This window comes from Pleurodeles waltl, chromosome 7 (genome assembly GCF_031143425.1).
Source record: "Pleurodeles waltl isolate 20211129_DDA chromosome 7, aPleWal1.hap1.20221129, whole genome shotgun sequence".
In the NCBI taxonomy this organism is placed as follows: Eukaryota; Metazoa; Chordata; class Amphibia; order Caudata; family Salamandridae; genus Pleurodeles; species Pleurodeles waltl.
This window is the reverse complement of record NC_090446.1, coordinates 618,959,680-618,974,563: the sequence shown is the minus strand read 5'-3', so window position 1 is coordinate 618,974,563 and position 14,884 is coordinate 618,959,680.

Sequence of the window (14,884 nt, the reverse complement as noted above, 5' to 3'; positions counted from 1 at the left end):
GCACCTGTGATCCACACAGCTGTGGCTCTACCCGGATGATTTCCTCCACCATGACCCTTAGCTCCTCCTCTGAGAACCTGGGGTGTTGTTGTGGTGCCATGGGTGTAGTGTGAGTGGTTTGGGTGAGGGTGTGTGGGGTGATGGTTTGGGATGTGTGATGTAAGGTGCTTGGATGGTGGATAGGTGATGGTGTTATGTGGCTCTGGTTGTGTGGGTGCTCATGCTGTATCTCTCTCTGGTGGCAATTATTTCTAGCCGCAAAGGGATGTGGGTATTGTGGGTGGGTGTTTTATAGTGGTGTGGGTGTGTGGGTGTGGTGTGTGTATGGGTGTCAGCTGTGTGTAATTTGAATAGTCCAATGTGGTGTAGTTTTGTTTGAGTGTGTGTATTTTGAGCGCTGCAGTATGTCCTTCCAATGGTTTACCGCCATTGAATGTCCGCCACAGTGATTTGTGGATCATAATGTGATGGGTGTAGTTCTGTTGGCGTAACGGTGTGTGTTTGGATACCGCCAGTTTAACACTGACCTTTGGGCTGGCAGACTTGTGTGTGTGGCTGTATAGTAACGGATTGGTATGTGTGTGTCATAATATGCTTGGCGGTTTTACGCTGCAACGGAGTTATATTGGCAGCAGTCTGCATGGTGGTAAGTGGGATTTACCGCCAATGTCATAATGAGAGCCTATGTTTCAAACTATGTTACAGTGGTAACAGAGCTACATGAGCATGGGGGAAGGGAATAAAACAGACTTGACTGTGATTTGGTAGTCACAGTTCTAATAGGAAAAAATGATTAAAAGTATGATTCAGTGTGCATATATTTTTTAAAACAAACAGAAGTGTTTATGGTAGTGTTTGACAAAAAAAATGGATGAGCTGAATTTTGTCCTCATGCATTTATCCACAGATCTGCTGCAGAGTTACACAGGGGTATGCGCTGAGTGCCATGGCAGATCTGCGGACCCAGCCAAAACCCTATCACATTATGTTATATTTTCAGGAGCGTTGGAAAGTGTTAACTATAGCAGACCATCAGAAGGGGTAAATGGAAGGGAGATTGTGATTGTTTTTGTGATTGTGAAAGCAAAGTTGAAAAGGTTGGTATTAATGGTTGCCTTGTATGAAATTGGGGTGGCATTCTTCTGCTTGGTTTTTGCACATTTTCAGTTAGAAGTAATTTTAACTCATACTGAGATAAACATGTAGACCAACTTAATTAACACACTTAATAGGTATGTGTACTAAAATGTAGTTTCATTAAAAATGTGTTAGTAAAGGCATGAGTGTGTATAAGGTGAATGACAATGAGTAGCATGTTCATAAAAGTATAATATATATATAAATAAAGGGTAGGTGATGTTAATAAGGAAAAATAAAATAATCAGCAACGAAAAAATTAAAGACTCCACTTGGAATTAGAAAACGTGATTCACAAGTCATAAATTGTCCTTTTACTGTACAAAAGAAACCCCTCAGCTAGGTTGTAGCTAGGCCACAGAGTATGGTGCTTTGTGGTTGAAAGGTGAAACATGCCCTTCTGATTTTGAGTTACTTAGATGTGCACTTGCAGACCAATAGGTCTAGGTATACAGGCAATCTCCCACCCATACTGCAAACCACATACCATAGACCCACTCCCACACTCAATCAGAGGCTGATAGAGGAACTTATACATTAATGCAGATACTCAAACAGGAAGTATTTATGCAGTAGTGGCAGAGCCAGCTGGGGACTGATACAGTCACTCTAATGTGTAGAAAAGTCCTCACAAAACCAATTTGCCCAATCAGAGACGTTATGTTATGTTATGTTAAGCTTGCTTGTATAGCGCATGGATGCCCAAAGGCCTCCCAGTGCTAGTCCCAAACCTGTGCGACAAAGTCTGAGGAACAAGCTCTAAAACAGCCATGTTTTGAGTGTTTTTCCAGAAGTTAAGTTCATGGCTGGTTAAACGGAGACCAAGGGGAAGAGAATTCCACAATATGGCTCTGAGGTATGCCATAGTACTACTACCCCATCTGGACTTTATTTACTCTGGGGATTATGGTAAAACCTGCTGTTGAGGACCTGGGATGCCTGTTGGTTTATAAAAGGGGCAAGGGTCCTTAAAAGAGGGGAACCTCTATTATTTAGGGACCTATAGATACAACACAACGTTTTAAACTTTCTGCGCTGTCCCACTGGAAGCCAATGAAGAGAGGAAACTGCTGATTTGACAGATTCATGCCTAGGTATATCACAAAGATGACGGGCCGAGGCATTCTGAACCACCTGCAGCTTCCTGTTCATGTATTTAGGGGAACCTATATACAATCCATTGCCATAATCCAAGCAAGAGATGAGAAGAGCCTGGATAATAAGCCTTTTTGCCATAAACGGAAGAATTTTAAAAACCTTCCTTAAGAGCCTAAGTAAACCAAAGCAAGTCAAAGAAATGTTCTTGGCCTGATTTTCCATGGTAAGTCTGGGATCAAGCCAAACTCCTAAACTTTTAATGTAATCCCTGGGTTGGGGGCAGCTCCCCCAAGGATTCAAGCAGTGATGGATTCAGATACGGACAGGAACAGTGTCCCAGTATCATCACCCCAGTCTTATCTCCATTTAGTTTAAGCATAATTTCAGGCATCCATCCTGACTTCGCCTGCAGGCACAGAGAAAGTGACAGTCCATCAGTGCTGAAATTAGTACAAAACAAGACCACTAGCTGGGTGTCATCTGCATACGACACCAATTAAATTCCATATGGCTCCACTATCTTAGCCAAGGGGGACATATAGATATTAAATAGAGTAGGGCTAAGAGACGAGCCCTGTGGCACACCACAGCTACTCTTAACACAGCTGGAGAGGAATGACTGGTCAAGCACCTGAAATGATCTCCCCCCCAAAAACAAGGAGAGCCAACTCAGTGCGCCTCTCGTGACTCCAGTCTCCCTCATACTTAGAAGTAGTATATTGTGGTCAACTGTGTCAAAGGCAGCACTAAGATGAAGAAGAATAATTGCCAACAGAAACCCCTGATCCACACGCTTCCTGGCCTCTTCCATGACTGCAAACATAGCCGATTCAGTGCTAAGGAGAGGTCTAAAGCCCATTTGAGAAGGATGAAAGATGTTGTTATCCTCAACAAAGCTCAAAAGTTGAGCATTGATGTGTTTTTCAATTATTTTGGATAGGGATGGCAACAGCGAGATGGGTTTATAATTATTAAGCACTGTTGCCTCAAGATTTGGTTTTTCAGCAGTGGTTTAACTATGGCATGATTCCACTGGTCGCTGACAATGCTAAAATATAGTGAAGAATACAGTAGGTCAGTCAAGACTGGGACAATAGCCGGCGCCCCAACAGCCAATACAATAGGGGGAGCAGGTTCTAGTTGGGATCCCGACTTAAGGGTAGAGAGTAAATTAGTGACCCGATCCCGGAAAAGAGGGGAAAATTGCACAAGAACAACAGCACACTTATGGCGATGATCCACTGCGGCCTGAGAATACTGCATATTATTCAGAAGGTTCGAGTAAATATCTACAATCTTTTGCTGAAAGAACAATGCCAAATTATGACTATGCTCTTGACAGTCTTCCACAAGTTCACTATAAGAGAGTGGTTATGAAATTTCTTTAAGTAAATGAAAAATCTCTTTGGGGGAGTTGGAAGACTGTTCAATTCTGATAGCATAGTACTGTGGGCTGATTTAATTTCAGCATGAAAAAATCGAATCCTTTAGTGTGGTATCATAAGATTTTCTCCATCTTCTTTCCAGACGTCTACATTCCCTTTTAAGATTAGAAAGGTGAGAGGAGAACCATGGGGCGCCTTTTTTCCGGCGACCCCAAGTTTTAGTAATGTAGGGAAGTTGGATGTCTAAGCATTTAATGATCTATTCATTGAATGATTCTAACCGGCAGCCCCTATTTTCCAAGAAAAAGGATTTAAGACTTTGCAAGGTACTAATCCTCTCGCTAGCAATAAGTTTGTGCTAGCGCCGGTAGGGTTGGGTTATTGCCACCATCTTTTCTGTATTATCTACATGAATATTGAAATCACCCAAAATAGTGAAATTGTTTTTTTTTTACATATTAAATCAGCAACCTGATCCGAGAATGATTGTAGAAAGTTTTCCAAGGGGCCAGGAGGATGGTATACTAGGGGTCCAGAAAATATAAATTGTGGATTTAGTGAAATAGAGAAAAGCATACTTTCACAGTCAAGTAACTGAAGGGGCCGAGAGGTGAGCTTAACTGACTCCCTATAGATAATGGCAATCCCCACCCCCCCCCTTTTGAGGTGGCTCTGTCTACCCGAGTTATTAAATACCTTTGGGGTAAAGGCAAAGTTATATCAGGGGATGACCCCTCATGAAGCCAGGTCTCAGTGAGAAACAAGGCTATGGGAGTAAGATCACCAGAAGAAGGTTGATGTTGAGTTTATGAGCAGCCAGAGAATGGCAATTTGCAAGAAGGAAAACGCTATGTGGACCTTCCTTAGACGGTGGGCCCATAGTCAATCTAGGCTAGGGTGGGGACCAGTGAAAGAAAGAGCAAGGCCGTTTAATGTTAGTGGGGTCTAAACCAGAATGACATCTTTCAGAGGAGACCGGCCTAAGTGAGTGGAGAACATCAGAGGAATAGGAAGCCCCTTTCCTCCTGATGGCTCTAAGAGGTCTGGCTCCTGGGCCCGGCCAGGTGCAGACGGGAGCAGACGGGCTTGCCTAAGGTGCGCCCGCTGCGCACGTCTGCTGCGTGACCACAGCATCGTGCTCGTTATATGGAGACAAATGTAGAAAGGATGGCAGCTAGACCGCTGACCTTTCAAGATGGCGGCTAACAAATGTGCAAAAGGTGGGGGTGAAAAGATGGCGACTGCCGATTCCACGAAGGACGGCTGACAAATGCCACTGTCGTGGTCAGGGAGCAGGCAAAGGAATCAGGTGAGGAAAGGGGGGGTAACAGAATAAGGAATATAATAAGTGAAACGTGCTTTTTCTGCTGACCGAGACCACTGAACACAGGCCTTGGTGGCGGAAAGAGAGGCTTCCACAAAAAACTGGAAGACCAAGTTACACCAGTAACATACTTCTAAATCATTTCCAAATATTTCTATAACCCAAAGGAACTTGATAGCAATAATATCCGAGATGGGAAGCACAGCAATTAAAACTCAGACCTGCAAACCTGATTGCAGACAGGTCTGAAGTAGTCCTTTAAACATGGCTTCTGCATGCTAGTGCAGAGACTCCTATTTTCCTGACAATCTTTTTGTTGGCCTTAGGACTCTGAGCACTTTACCACTGCTAACCAGTGCTAACGTGAATGTGCTTCTTCCTTAAAACATGGTAACAGTGGTGTATCCACAACTGGCAAATTTAACTTACATGTAAGTCCCTTGTAAAGTGGTATACCATATGCACAGGGCCTGTAGATTAAATGCTACTAGTTGGCCTACAGCTCTGATTGTGCCACCCACCTAAGTAGCCCTGTAAACATGTCTCAGACCTGCTACTGCAGAGCCTTTGTGTGCAGTCTCACTGAAACCCCGGCTTGGCATTTAAAACATCTTGCCTAGCCTTAAAATCCATTTTCTTACATATAAGACACCCCTAAAAGAGGTCCTGAGTAGCCGATAGGGCAGGACGTGGGTCCTGTGCTTTCTATGCCACCAGACTCAAGCTAGCCTGGCTGATGAAGGCTGATACCCTGAAACCGGTCTCATGATGCTTTTTTCTGGTCCAGGGAGGACCTTGCCTGGCAGTTTGGGCTGGACTGTTCCAATGGGGAACACTGGAAAGCCATGGCAAGCAAAAAAAAATGATGGATTAAACCCAGATCTGTGACTGGGGGTGAATGTTTGATTTGCTCTGCATTCCATCCATCATCTGTTGTTTTTGCACTTCTAGAAAGTAGGCATTTCTCTGCACTCACTTCCCTGTGTGACCACAGCCTATCTCTATCACACTTCTGGCTTGGGCTAGGTGACGGCTACACTTGTGCATTCCCTTCAGATACCCACAACACAGAATACTCAGCTACAACTGCATTCACCTGCATACATATGGTTCTCAATGGGGAAGAGGTTGGGAAGGACTCACACTTACACCTCAAATGATATTGACCAGAGTCCACACAAGGGGCTGATTAACTCCCATTGTTAATCTGGAGCCAAAGCTGATCCGAAAGGGGGCATGTGCACAAGAACTCTTTGTAGTCACCACCTATATCAAAGGCAGTTTCTAGTATAAGTACTGGGTCCCTGACCTAATAAAATCAGTACACTTCTTGTCTCAACAAAACTGTGCTGGAGTAAAGACTGCTGTGTGCCAGTATAGTCACTCTGCCAGGATTGACTGCTTTCAGGAACTGCTGCCCTGTTTTGCTGTGCTACCCTGCTGCCTGCTGATCTCTGCTTGCTGGCCCAAGACTTGTTCTCCAAAACCAGAGTGACTCAGAGTGGCTTAAGCTTTCCTTTACCGCTAGTTACATTCAATCACAACACGAGCAGCTTTGCCAAACTTCACCACCTGCATTTGTGAACCTCCCGGAGCGGCCCTGCTTTCCTTTGCTGCTTGCTACTTTCTGTCAACCCGAGCGGCTTTGCCAATCATTGCCACTTGCATCTGAAACCTGTCTAGAGCAGCCCACTACTTTCTGTCAACCGGAGTGGCTTTGGCAAACTTCGCGACTTTCATCTGTGAACTGCCCAGACCAGCCCTGATTTCCTTTGCCGTTTACTACTTTCAGTCAACCTGAGTGGCTTTGCTAACCTTTACCGCTTGCATCTGTGAACTGTCCGGAGTGGCCATGCTTCCCTTTGCAGCTTGCTGTTTTCGGTCAACCCGAGCAGCTTTCCCAACTTTGCATCAGCGAAATAACCAGAACAGCTCGTCACTTCAGTCAACCGGCAAAGCCTTGCCTAACATGGCTGTGCACAGCTCCTCAAGAGGAGCGCAACCAAGACAGTACCGGAGACCATAAAAACATTGCACACCCTTGCTGAGGAGGACTCCACACCACCCTTGGATCCCTGCATTTACTCATCAACCTTGCTTTATTTTTGAGTCTGCAAAGCAAATGTATTTCGCTATTTATGAATGAGATCTGTATTGTGCTGATCTTAAATCAACCAGATAAATAAACTTTTTTTTTTTCTACACCTGTTTGGAGTCTCTGTTTGTGGTGTACCTCCTATGGTTATTGTGCATGTGTTGCGCACATACTTATCCATTGCCTTATAAGTTTGGCCAGCCTGCCCTGCCCCAACCTACCAGAGGGTGAGCAGAGGCTAATTTATGTTGTGTCATTGACTTGCCCTGACTAGGATTGTGGTCCCTACTTGGACAGGGTGCATACCTCTGCCAACTAGAGACCCTATTTCTAACAGACCCTGATTGTGTAGGTTTACTGTCAGTTCAACTTAGCGTTGGGAAACCTGCTTGACATGCCTTAAACTGTAATTGTACCACACAAATCTCATCCGTCAGCTAGGTTGTAGCTAGACCAATGATGCTTTATGATTAAAAGAGAAATCATGTTCTTCTGAGTTTCACTGACTTAGATGTAGAGTTGCAGACCGATATTTCTAGTTATATATCGAATGTTCGACCAATACTGCAACTCACAAACCCATTTACAAAACCATAGACCCACTCACACACCCTGTTAGACACTTAAAGAACTACCTATACATTTATGCACACATCCAGATGGCAGTTAAGTATTCAGCAGTATTGTAACTAGTTGAACAGACAATTACATACACCCTGTACTCATCAATACAGCCAACAAGCAATTTATATAGTCACTTACATGCAGATTTAGAGGCCTATATACTTACTAAAAGAGTCAGATATATACTGCCATATTTACATAAACATCTAATCGCATACCCATAGAGGGAATGATACACTCACATAAACATGTAGGCAAGTACTGACACAACATAGTTACCTAATCAGATAAGTAATCCTTTAAACATGGTTTGGACCTACTACTGCACATCCTAATTTTTTACTGTCTACTCAATTTTGTGTTAAAGAAGCTGCTTCCTAAGTCTCAAGCTCTCCTTTCATTATAAACACTTCACCCTTCCGCTAGTCTCTAGGTAGGCCACAGAGCAGGGTCCTTTGTTATGAAAAGGTGAAACATGTCCTGCTGAGTTTCACTAATTTAGACATTCACCTGCAGACTCTTATTCCCAATTATAGATTTAGGGCCAGCTGTATGATTCTGGCCCATTGCGATTCGGTAATTGCAATTTTTAAGAAATCGCAATTACCGACTCGCAAAGGGCCATGTATCACATTTGCGATTCGGTAATTGCGATATCTTAAAAATCGCAAATGCAATTACCGAATCGCAAATTGCAATACTAGCCCCATTCGCAGCTATGGGCCTGTTGGCCCATAGCTGCGAATTTTTTGCATTTCCTAAATTGCGATTTCTGCACCAGAAATCGCAACTTGGGAAATGCAAAAGGGCAGGGTGCTGGGGGCCTTAGGCCCCCTCTCCTGCACCCTAATTTTTTTTTTCTACCATGTAAAGTACACACATGCCAAAAGGGCATGTGTGCTTTACATATTAAATTTAAAAATGCAGTTTTACTGCATTTTTAAATTTTGCACCAGGTTACCACCTGGTTGCAGACAATGGTATTTTGCATGTGCAAAATACCATTCTGCGAAAAATCGCAATCTGCGATTTTTTGCAGAATTGCCTTGCGACCTGGATTTTGCGAATCGCAAATTGCGATTTGCAAAATCCAGGTCGCAACGCTAAAAATTGCAATTTTTGCGATTTCTATTTTGTGGTCTGAGAATGCCTTTGATGCATTGCAGACAATGATTTTGCACTCGCAAACGGCCGATTTCGCCGTTTGCGAGTGCAAAATATTTTGATACATCTGGCCCTTAGTCTCCCACCCATATTGAAACTCACATACCTATTTACAAAAGCATAGAGCCACTCACACATTCAGAGAAATTCAGAGAGACACTGAAGCAGTCACTTATGCATTCATGGACACACCCAGACTGCAGTTACATCTTCAGCAGTATTGCAGCCAGTTGCACACACAGTTACGTATCCCTGTAGTAACCAACACAGCAGGTAGGCATTTCCTATACTCACTTACGTACACATTTAGAGACCCATAGAGTTTCTAAAAGAACCAGTTATGTACCAGTATAGTTACTTAAACATCTGGTGACACACCCGTACAGGGACTTATACACCCAAACATGTAGCCAAGTACTAATATAACCTACTTACCCATCCAGAGAAGTAGTACTTTGAACATGGCTCTGGCCTACTACTGCACAGCGTGAGTACGCAGTTGTTTCTGCCAACTCACCTTGACATTACAAAACCTGATTCACAAGTCTTAAAGTCTCCTTTTAGTACAGAAAACTCATCCGTCAGCTAGGCTGTAGGTAGGCCATAGAGCAGAGTGGTTTGTGGTAAAACGTGTCCTTTTCAGTTAATTACAAGTGCACGTGCACACTCTTTACACCAAGATATACATGTATCACACCCATACTAATAGATCTAGCTACACACTCATGCATACACTGACATACCCAGACACAGACTCATGCATAAACTACAACCATCAGGCAAACACTAATGCATAGACTGACAGACCCAGACATACATGGATGCATACAGTAACATATCCAAGTACATACTGATATATACACTGACACACCCAGGCATAGACTGATGCATGCACTGATATACCTAGGCACTCACTGATACATACACTAACACTCCTAAATACATATTAATTCATATATTGACATACCCAGGTATATCCATATATGCACTGATATACTCAGGTACATACTAACACATAGGGGGTTATTCCAACTTTGGAGGAAGTGGTAATCCGTCCCAAAAGTGACGGTAAAGTGACGGATATACCACCAGCCGTATTACAAGTCCATTATATCCTATGGAACTCGTAATACGGCTGGTGGTAAATCCGTCACATTTGGGACGGATTACCACCTCCTCCAAAGTTGGAATAACCCCCATACACTGATACGCCTAGACATACAGTGAAAAATATTCTAATACACCTAAGTAGACACTGATGTCTGCACCTTGACACCAATGCACACAGTGATGCATATAAAGATACCAAAGTGCACACTGATGCACACACTGACATATGCAGGCACAGAATAATGCAGACACTCACATCGAACACTTATGCAAGCACACACCAAGACAGACATTTGTTAGTAAGAAAGGTAGGAAAATGTGTTTTATACAGTAACTAGTATGCACCTTTATAGAGGTATACTGATAGACACCTACAACCATTTAGACTCTTAAATAACCACTTATGTATTTAGTTACAAACTGTATCTAATTTTATACTATTTTCTGCCATTCAAAAGTCCTTTGCAAAGCCATACACTCTCTTTTTACTACACATAACTCACCCCTCAGCTAGGCTGTTGGTAGGCCATAGGTTAGGGTACTTTGTGCTTAAAAGGTAAAACATGTCCTTTTGACATTCAGTGGGTTAGATGTGCACTTGCAGACCCATATGCTCAGTTATTTATGCAGTCTCCCACCCATACTCCGCCTCACATACCTATTTACATAAGCATAGAGGCACTCACAGAGCCAGCCAGACAGCAGCAAAGGCCATTACACATTCACTGATACATCCACCCAGCAGTTTTATATCCAGCAGTATCACAGCCAGTTAATTCTACAGTTACATACCGTTGTACTCACTAACACAGTAAGCAATTTGTACAGCCACTTACATACACATTTGTCATTGAGTTACTGTAGGAAAGTACCATCTTGCCTGGCATGTTACCCCCATATTTCACTCTATATATGTTGTTTTAGTCTATGTGCCACTGGGACCCTGCCAGGCAGGGCCCCAGTGCTCATAAGTATGTGCCCTGTATGTGTTTCCTGTGTGATGACTAACTGTCTCACTGAGGCTCTGCTAACCAGAACCTCAGTGGTTATGCTCTCTCTGCTTTCCAAATTGTCACTAACGGCTAGTGACCAATTTCACCAATTCACATTGGCATACTGAAACACCCTTATAATTCCCTAGTATATGGTACAGAGGTACCCAGGGTATTGGGGTTCCAGGAGATCCCTATGGGCTGCAGCATTTATTTTGCTACCCATAGGGAGATCTGACAATTCTTACACAGGCCTGCCAGTGCAGCCTGAGTGAAATAACATCCACTTTATTTCACAGCCATTTACCACTGCACTTAAGTATCTTATAAGTCACCAATATGTCTAACCTTCACCTGGTGAAGGTTGGGTGCAAAGTTACTTAGTGTGTAGGCACCCTGGCACTAGCCAAGGTGTCCCGACATCGTTCAGGGCAAATTCCCCGGACTTTGTGAGTGCGGGGACACCATTACACATGTGCACTATACATAGGTCACTACCTATGTATATCGTCACAATGGTAACTCCGAACATGGCCATGTAACATGTCTAAAATCATGGAATTGTCACCCCAATGACATTCTGGCATTGGGGGACAATTCCATGATCCCCCGGGTCTCTAGCACAGAACCCGGGAACTGCCAAACTGCCTTTCCGGGGTCTCCACTGCAGCTGCTGCTGCTGCCAACCCCTCAGACAGGTTTCTGCCCTCCTGGGGTCTAGGCAGCCCTGGCCCAGGAAGGCAGAACAAAGGACTTCCTCTGAGAGAGGGTGTAACACCCTCTCCCTTTGGAAATAGGTGTGAAGGCTGGGGAGGAGTAGCCTCCCCCAGCCTCTGGAAATGCTTTGATTGGCACAGATGGTGCCCATCTCTGCATAAGCCAGTCTACACCAGTGCAGGGATCCCCCAGCCCTGCTCTGGTGCGAACCTGGACAAAGGAAAGGGGAGTGACCACTCCCCTGACCTGCACCTCCCAGGGGAGGTGCCCAGAGCTCCTCCAGTGTGTCCCAGACATCTGCCACCTTGGAAACAGAGGTGTTTGTGGCACACTGGACTGCTCTGAGTGGCCAGTGCCAGCAGGTGACGTCAGAGGCTCCTTCTGATAGGATCTTACCTCTCTTGGTAGCCAGTCCTCCTTCCTAGGTAGCCAAACCTCCTTTTCTGGCTATTTAGGGTCTCTGCTTTGGGGATCTCACTAGATACCGAATGCAAGAGCTCACCAGAGTTCCTCTGCATCTCCCTCTTCACCTTCTGCCAAAGGATCGACAGCTGACTGCTCAGGACGCCTGCAAAACCGCAACAAAGTAGCAAAGACGACTACTGTAACCTTGTTTCGCTTCATCCTGCCGGCTTTCTCGCCTGTTTCCTGGTGGTGCATGCTCTGGAGGTAGCCTCCTTCTTGCACCAGGAGCTCTGAAAAAATCTCCCGTGGGTCGACGGAATCTTCCCCCTGCAACCGTAGGCAACAAAAGACTGCATCACCGGTCCTCTGGGTCCCCTCTCAGCATGATGAGCGTGGTCCCTGGAACTCAGCAACTCTGTTCAAGTGACTCCCACAGTCCAGTGACTCTTCAGTCCAAGTTTGGTGGAGGTAAGTCCTTGCCTCCCCACGCTAGACTGCATTGCTGGGTACCGCGTGATTTGCAGCTGCTCCGGCTCCTGATGTCCTTCGTGCACAGCCAAGCCTGGGTCCCCGACACTCAAACCTGCAGTACAAAACCTTCTGATTTGTCATCCGGTGTCGTGGGACTCCCTTTTGTGACTTCGGGTGGACTCCGGTTCACTCCTCTTCTAAGTGCCTGTCCCGGTACTTCTGCAGGTGCTGCCTGCTTCTGTGAGGGCTCCCTGACTTGCTGGGCGCTCCCTCTGTCTCCTCATCCAAGGGGCGACATCCTGGTCCCTCATGGGCCACAGCAGCATCCAAAAACCCTTACCGCAACCCTTGCAGCTAGCAAGGCTTGTTTGCGGTATTTCTGCATGGGAACACGTCTGCAAGCTTGTTCATGACGTGGGACATCCATTCTCCAAAGTAGAAGTTCCTAGTCCTCTTCGTTCTTGCAAAACACCAAGCTTCTTCCATCCGGTGGCAGCTCCTTGCACCCTCAGCTGGCATTTCCTGGGCTCCTGCCCACTCTCGACACTGTCACGACTCTTGGACTTGGTCCCCTTGTCTTACAGGTACTCAGGTCTGGAAATCCACTGTTATTGCATTGCTGGTGTTGGTTTTCCTTGCAGAATCCCCCTATCACGGCTTCTGTGCTCTCTGGGGGTTGTAGGTGCACTTTGCACCTACCTTACAGGGTCTTGGGGTGGGCTATTTTTCTAACCCTCACTGTTTTCTTACAGTCCCAGCGACCCTCTACAAGCTCTCATAGGTTTGGGGTCCACTCGTGGTTCGCATTCCACTTTTGGAGTATATGGTTTGTGTTGCCCCTATACCTATGTGCCCTTATTGCAATATATTGTAACTTTACACTGCTTGCATTACTTCCTTTTGCTATTACTGCATATTTTTTGTATTGTGTACATATATCTTGTGTATATTTGGCATCCTCATACTGAGGGTACTCACTGAGATACTTTTGGCATATTGTCATAAAAATAAAGTACTTTTTTTTTTAGTATATCTGTGCATTGTGTTTTCTTATGATATTGTGCATATGACACCAGTGGTATAGTAGGAGCTTTGCATGTCTCCTAGTTCAGCCTAAGCTGCTCTGCTATAGCTACCTTCTATCAGCCTAAGCTGCTAGAAACACCTCTTCTACACTAATAAGGGATAACTGGACCTGGCACAAGGTGTAAGTACCTCTGGTACCCACTACAAGCCAGGCCTGCCTCCTACAGTTACTAAAGGAGTCAGTGCCATACTTGTGTATTTACTGAAACATTTAGTGACACACCCATCGAGGGACTAATACACTCACTCAAATATGCAGTTGAATACTGACACAACCTACTCAACCATCCATGCAAGTAGTGGTTTAAACATGGGTTAGGCCTAGTACTGCATAGCATGAGTGTGTAGTTTTACTGCTAGCTTGACCTGGCATTCAAAAGCCCTTTCACAAGCCTTATAGTGTTCTTTTACTACACATAACTCATATCACAGATAGGGTGTAGGTTGGCAATAGGTCAGAGTATATTCAGTTTAAAAGGTTTGACATGTTCTTTTTAGTTTCACTGAGTTACAAGTCCACTTGGAGATGCTTACACCCAGTTGTACATGCAGTACCACACCCATACTGCAACTCCCATACCAGTTTCCAAAAGCATACAACAACTCACACACCCAATCAGAGAGTAAAAAGGCACTTATACATTCATGCGCATACCCAGACAGCAGTTATGTATCTAGCAATATCAAAGCAAGTTGCATACACAGTTACATACCTCTTTACTCATCAAGACAATCAGTAATCCATTCATACAGTTACTTACATATACAGTTAGTGACCCATGCAGTTTCTGAAAGAGCCATTGACATACTGGAATACTGACCTAAACACCTGGTGGCATACCTATAGAGGACGGATACACTCAGTCAGATATGTAGTCAAGTATTGACAAAACATGGCTTGGTCGTACTACTGCTGAGTCTGTGTATGCTGTTTTATTGCTAAGTCGACTCCAAATGAAGACACAGGGAGACATACCCAAGAAAGACTAATACAGTTCTTGAGACATCAATCAATGTACTTACCAGTGAACACACTGACACACATAATTGTTTATAGTATGCAATTCAATATTATTTTCTATAGAGCTAAACGTATTTTTTTATTTCATTGGTAGATATCCACTTGTACTTTAAAAAGAAGAAACAGAATGCCTGATAAGAGACAACAAAGAAAGAAACAGAGGAAACAATAGTACTTAATTCAAATTGAGAGTAAAAAGACAAATAAGTTGGAGAACGTGGACAAGAAAAAAAAGAACAGCTGTTAAGAGGACTA